The sequence below is a fragment of the Neomonachus schauinslandi genome, chromosome 7 (assembly GCF_002201575.2).
Source record: "Neomonachus schauinslandi chromosome 7, ASM220157v2, whole genome shotgun sequence".
NCBI classification, from domain to species: domain Eukaryota; kingdom Metazoa; phylum Chordata; class Mammalia; order Carnivora; family Phocidae; genus Neomonachus; species Neomonachus schauinslandi.
In genome coordinates, this window is record NC_058409.1 from 50760966 (window position 1) to 50768245 (window position 7280).

Below are 7280 nucleotides of genomic sequence, written 5' to 3' on the forward strand. Positions count from 1 at the left end.
TATTCTGGAGAATGTTCCTTGTGCACTTGAGAAGATTGTGTATTTGCTACTGTTGGGTAAAATGTTCTTAAAGTGTTCTGATAGATCTAGTTGCTTTATGATGTTATATATTATTTTACAAAGTCAGTTTGTACAGTCTTGGGTATATTACATGATTAGAATTATATAAAAATTCTCAACAAACTATTCTGAGGGGGATGTGGCTGGGGTTTTACTGGCCTCCCTATGTCTGCCATTTTCAATTTTCAGAGTGTCTTGACTGTAATCTTGCTGCTTATATGTACATGTACTTATATCCGATCCTTGGCACCCAGCCAAGGGTGCCCAGCCAAATAAAACTGGATTGTTGGATATGTTTTGGAAGTTCGCCCAAACTGGTGAATGGAAGAGTTTTTATATTGTGATATGCTGTATGGTGATGGCCTTCAGCATCCTCTTCATACAGTAGCTTGGAAAAATATTGCAATTTAGTCACCATCAGATTTCAGTATGAAAAAAGGGCTTATGTGCAGAAACTAATGGGATGAATGGTTAACCCTTTTATTTCTGGACATTGAATGAAATAAATTTCTAGCTGCTGTTCTCTATTATTGGGCCAATGTTCTATATAAATAGGGTGCAACCATTTAATTAAGAGTTAGGGGCACCTGAGTGGCTCAGTTGGTGAAGCGTCTGACTTTGGCTCAGGTCATGATCTCGGGGTCCTGGGATCTAGCCCCGTATTGGGCTCCCTGCTCAGCGGGAATCCTCCTTCTCCCCCTGCTCATGTTCTCTCTCTCCATATATAAATATTCATATAAATATATAAATAAATAAAATCTTTTTAAAAAAAGAGTGTAATATATCTGTAACAATCAATCTCAGTACTGTCACTACGGTATTACATTCTGCAAATGTTATTCTGTTATGTCAGATACCAGTTTTTAGCGAGGTATCTCTAAGGCACATAATAGAAAACAAAATTGGTAAATTACTCAAGTTCCTTTCACTGTGATTTGGAAATGATAAACCTTTATAAAATGAGAAAAAATATTTTGTGGGAATCCATGGATTTTTAAAAATTTTTTTAAATTTTATTTTATTATGTTATGTTAGTCACCATACAATACATGGATTTTAATAATTACCTCTACCTGGTGTGACTGTGGATGGCTTCCTCCCTTATTCTATTTTCCACATTTCTTGTGATGAGCATGAATTATATAATAATGATAAAAAAAAACTTAAAAACATATCAGACAAAATGGAAGCGTACAGTTAGAAAGACTTACTGGAGGAGGTAATGAAATTGTGGTAAGATTTATCCAGATACGTTTCTTACCATGAAGCATTGTGCAAACAGCTGGTCCTCAGTAGCTTTATGTTGAATCAAAGATGGCAGCTTTCCATCACTGCAAACATTAAATATAAATATAAGGAATTGACTGGTTACTTTGACTTTTGCGTTAAACTTGTAGACTTAGTGTAGCCCATTTGTGTAAGATGTGAGAAAAAAGACCTAAGGATTGGAATCCTCAATCTTTCTTTTTTGGAACCAATCTCCTATTATCTGCCAACAGCCTTGCTGTTGTCAGTAAGATTGCCTATTTTTGGATTTGGCAACTCCATAGTCAGTATTTTTTATTTGATGCTAGAGGAACCTTAATTAAAGTTTTGCTGGTTATGTTTTGCTGATTTTTCAACATATTAGCAAATTTTAAATTCCCCTCTATGAAATAATTATATGTACTTGTTTCTTTTTTAGAAAGGGGGAGAGAGAGCATGGGGAGGGGCAGAGGGAGAGGGGGAGAGAGAATCTGAGGCAGCCTCCACACCCAGCGCAGAGCCTGACATGGGGCTCAATCTCTCACCCTGAGATCATGAGTCGAGCCGAAATCAAGAGTCAGACACTTAACTGACTGAACCACCCAGCACTCTGATGTGTAATTGTTTTTTATTAAATTGGAGAACAACAACGATGTTTATTGGTTTATATCCACATTTGGTCGGAAAAGATTTGCAATGGTTTGAAGAGGATAGAGTTATTTCCTACAACCTTCAAGGACTTTTGCCTTAATGTACATTGTGGAAAGCTTAAGATACAGTACGGCTGTGACTTCTAACTGCTCCATTCTTGCTCACAAGCAGAGTGTTTGCAGAATCAGCATTTCTTGTAATAGGATCATGTTGTAAAATGTGGTGCCATCTGCAAATAGATTAATAATATGTGAGGCAGGGCCAGTTTTATGCTTTGTAATTTGGGATGATTCTCGTCACAACTGAGAGTGGTTCTGTGGTGAAAGCAAGAGGAATAAGCCGATTACAGTCTTACGTCTCCCTAGATTGTAGTCTAGACTACAAAATTTATTTTGGGACAAGCATTAGCTTCTTATGTAGAGAAATAATAACCTAAAATACATTTCTCTCAAATCATATCTTCTTTCTATTTCTGAAGAAATATTCACTCTAGGGAGCTTCTAGTGCATGAACACGTCGCAATTTATGGTTGCGCATTAAATTAAAATATCCTCTATCAGTGTGTGCCAACATCCCATTCCTAATAAATCTGTGTTTAGGAGTGATGGGCATCTATAGAACTATTTTTGTTGTATCTCTATTGAGTTAGGACAAGAGCACAAATTAGGAATTTTTCCATTTGCTAAAATGTACAGTGATAATTCAAATAAAAATAAAAATCAGCAAGAATCCCATCTCGCTCCATTCTTTTGCAGCTCTTAAGATTTTCAATAATTTTTCCTAGTTTTTTTTTTTTTTTCCTATGACCAGACATTGAGTTCAGAGTGGGAGTTCAGCAATCTAATGAATTTCGGGCAATGATTATATGGCTAAGGACGATAAAGGGACAAGTTTTGTTCTCTAAATTCTCATGGTATCTTTTTTACTTACATAGGAGGACTATGTATGAATATATGGGTGTGAGTGTAGTACATATATTAGTTGGAAACATTTGCCCTTCTATTTTATTCTTTATTTTATCTCTAAAAATTTATCATTGGAATATTTCAGTTGTTAACTTGGGAGTTTCAGGATACCAGCAAGCTGCTCTGGACCAAAAAAACCTGATGATTATGTCTCTCTTCAGTTTTGAGACTCAGTGTTTTAATGTAAGGGCTGGAGGAGGCATGAAAGTGCACTGGGTAGAATTTGATGCACCTTTAAACTAGTATTCTTGAAATATTTGATCTGAATTTATTTAGAGGAAAGGCTGAGCACTCTGTGGAGTAAGGAGGAGACTTGGGACCCCCCACCTTTTTAAATTAAATTTAATTTTTTAGCTCTGGCCCCAGATTTACACATTATACTCAGTATAACAAAGATCTTGCAATGAACTTGATTGGCCTCTTTTGCTTTTTAATGGAATAAGGAAAGGATAATATGAAAAACACTTATGTAACCATTATATGAAGTAAAAGAGTGTTTAATATTTGGTCATATTTGCTTCATAGCTTCTTCTTCTTGCTCTCATTTTAAATAGGATACACCTTTAAATAGAATACACCTTTATATTACACATAAAGGTGAAGGCCCATTTCCCCACTCTGCCCAGAGGCACTGTTACCATGAATTTGGTTTGAATCTGGTCTATACATACATACTTTCATGAATCTGTGAACAATATGGAAGGATGCTGTGCGTTTTTGACATTTATATGAATGATAGTATCCTTCATTCAATGTTCTGAAACAGGTTTTTTTCACTCAGTGTTGTATTTTCAAGAACTATCCATGTAGATGCACATGCCTAATTTTAAGTGCTATTTAGTATTCTTTTGTGAAATAACCACAATTTATTGATCCATTCTTTGATAGGTGGATATTCAGGTTTTTCCAATTTTTCACTATTACAAACATTGTTGCATTGCTCCTAATATCTCACCATTTAATATCCTAATTGCTGAAGATTTTTAGTAAAAAATAAAAAAAATTGGCCTTTCATCAATTTAAGAGGCAAAGTTGATGACTTGGTTTTGGCTCAGGTCATGATCTCAGGTCTTGACCTGTTTCATGAGATCAAGCCTCCTGTTGTGCTCTCTCTGAGTTTACTAGATATTTTAAAGTGTTTTCTTAAAGGCAGTTTTATCATTCTACTTGGGGAGGGGTCCTCCTCCCAAATCCAAAAGACTTATCAAAAGTATTCCTTCAGATTAGATACATTATCTAAAATAGAGATTTCATAAATTCAGTTTTTCCCATTTTATTATAGTTTCCTTGATGTTTTGTTACTACTTGTTGATTGGTTTCCTGGGAAGCTAATCTACTCTTGAATCTGCCTCTGTTAATTTGCGAAGTCTATCATTAGAATACTCTTATAATATCCGGTTTGAAAACTAATTTATGTGTTAAGCGCAGAGTTCCCTAATTTATAAGGATTCTTAAAATCTTTAGGTTGGAGGATTCTACCTAAAGTCAATGCTTACCTTCATCAAAAAGAGAGAACAAAAATTGTCCTCACATTGAGATGGTTTTGCGCCATAATGCAAAAACACTAATTTCTTTAGATATGGGATATTTATTTATTTATTTATTTTTTAAATATTTTATTTATTTATTTGAGACAGAGAGAAAGCATGAGGTGGGGAGGGTCAGAGGGAGAAGCAGACTCCTCGCTGAGCAAGGAGCCTGATGCGGGACTCGATCCTGGTACTCCAGGATCATGACCTGAGCCGAAGGCAGTCGCTTAACCAACTGAGCCACCCAGGCGCCCGGGATATTTATTTTTTAAAAGATTTTATTTATTTATTTGTCAGAGAGAGAGAGAGTGAGAGCACAAGCAGGGGGAGCGGCAGGCAGAGGGAGAAGCAGGCTCCCTGCTGAGCAAGGAGCCCAATGTGGGGCTTGATCCCAGGACCCTGGGATCATGATCTGAGCCGAAGGCAGACGCTTAACGGACTGAGCCACCCAGGCACCCCGGGATATTCATTTTTATTAAGCATAAAAACCATATATCAGACCTAAATTTAAAAGAAAGTAATCTATACTTGTAAATACAACATAAACTTGCTATTTAGGGAATAAGGTAAAATGACAAAATGATATATTTATATATTTACTTTATCCTCAGTACATTTTGTACTGCACAATGAAGATAGAATTGCATAAGTCATCCTGTGTTTGTAATTTATTGTAATTTCTGTTAATGTGAGAGAATTGGAAATAGGAATTGCATAGAAAGTGAACGTATTTTCTGGGGCTGGAAGTAGGTGAGGCTTCCTGTGGGTGTCATTTCAGGAGTGCCCACTGGGTGGCAGCAGCAGCCCGTTCAACCCCCTAGCTTGGGCTGCATTCAACATGCTATCCTTTCCTTTTCTGGTCGCCAGAAAGCTGTAATTATGTGGATTCCGACTTGGAAGGAATGATGGCTATTTAGAGTAACTCTCTCAAAATATTGTTAATAGAGCATTGTGTAATCATAGTAGTACTGATAGGTTTTTTTCTTCCTCCTAATTTCTTTTTCCCCCCCTCCAAATAAACATTTTCTCCCATCTGTGTGGACAACTGTGTATATACAAGTAATCGTTTTATCTCAAACCCAGCACAGTGTGAGCCAAGATATTGTCAAATATTAAACAAACACAATATGAGAAACATAGCCTCCCCCCCCGCGCCCCCACCCTGAGAAGCTGTAAACTACCATTTAGGTAATAGGAGAGGTGCCAGTTTCTTTGTGAATGCTTCCCGACTCACTGCAACAGCGTCACTTCCTAAGAGCATGTGGCATTGAAGAAATTTACTCAGACTTGATAATGGCTGTGGAATGGCTGCATTGCCATGCTATTCACATTACTGCCCGCTGGGATTCAGAGATGGTTCAGATGCAGAGTATTTCCAACTTGTCTTAATGTGCTTTCAGAAGATAAACACTGTAGAGTAAGGCTGGCATTAGGGACTTCATTTAAGAAGATGTCCAGATCTGCTCTAGGAGCCGTCTGCCTCATGCATGGCCCCGGATTTTGAGTTATGATCCTTGAAATCCCGGATAGTGGCAAATTCTTTGGGTCCTTCTAAGAGAGGAGAGTGTTTTTTTGTTTTTTTTTTTTTAAAGATTTTATTTATTTATTTGACAGAGAGAGACACAGCGAGAGAGGGAACACAAGCAGGGGGAGTGGGAGAGGGAGACGCAGGCTCCCCGCAGAGCAGGGAGCCCGATGCGGGGCTCGATCCCAGGACCCTGGGATCATGACCTGAGCTGAAGGCAGTCGCTTAACCAACTGAGCCACCCAGGCGCCCATAGAGGAGAATGTTTTAATTGGGTTTAACTACCTGTGTTTTTCTAGTTGAGTTTGCCCAGCCCTAGGGACATGGTATGGCTCGCTAGGCCTTTGGTAAAGCACAGCACAAATGGGGCATATCTTCTTTGAGAGTCATATTTGCTCCTTGGATAATATAAGACATTGCCGTTGAGCTCTTACAAGTAGATCTGGAATAGAATGCAATGTTCAAGGGAATTTTAAGATACAATGCAAATCTTCAATGAAGTGTTTTGCTTGCATTGGGCTGCTTCACTTTACATCTTCTAGACGTTCTGGGGCCATGTATTTTCTCTCTCCTGCCTTAGGAAGTAATAGTAAATACAAAAAAGGAAATTTGAGAAGCGCTAACCAATTAGCATGGATGTACTCCATATTAGCACCCACCTGTTACCTATAGTAGAGATAGTGGCCATCAAACATAGAACTAGTGAATTTTGAATGGCCCGTTGGCATTTAGAGGGATGAGGCCTTGCGAGGCCCTAACTGGGCACCACACTGAGAGTCTTTGGAGAGAAGAGGGATGACACCAGGGCACTCGTTGCCTGATGATGGTCACAGGCACCCTATATTTTACAATTTGCTCATGAAGTTTGCCTGAGACTTTCTTGGTCTCCAGACTTCTTCCCCTGATATTTTTTCTCATTTGTTTGGTTACTTTCTTAATTAAGTCATTCCCCAACTGCAAGACCATCTTAATGTGAGGACCCAGCATTTGGACTCCTTCATTCTAGAGCCTCCCTCATTCAGGACCATCTTGCTCAGGTCCCATCCCTTCACATTAGAAATGGTTTGGATGCTCTGGTACACATTCTTCAGCCTTGCAGGGCTTCCCACCTGAACTCCTTACCTTGGCCTCCTAGGATTTTCATGGTCTGGCTCCTGACTGCTCTTCATTTCCCTTTCTCCAGACACCCATAGTGATCCAGCCACACTAGCGTCTATGCTGTTCTTCAAACATTTCAGGTCATTCCTATCTCAGGGTCTTGCCTTACTGTTCCTTCTTCCAGGAATGCTCTTCCCATAGATAACA

At 38.5% G+C, this 7280-nt stretch overlaps 1 pseudogene; it reads left to right on the top strand.

The window, feature by feature from the left end:
• Positions 1-225: 225 nt before the first annotated feature.
• On the top strand, positions 226-448 carry LOC110589737 (annotated as a pseudogene).
• The last annotated feature ends 6832 nt before the right edge of the window (positions 449-7280 follow it).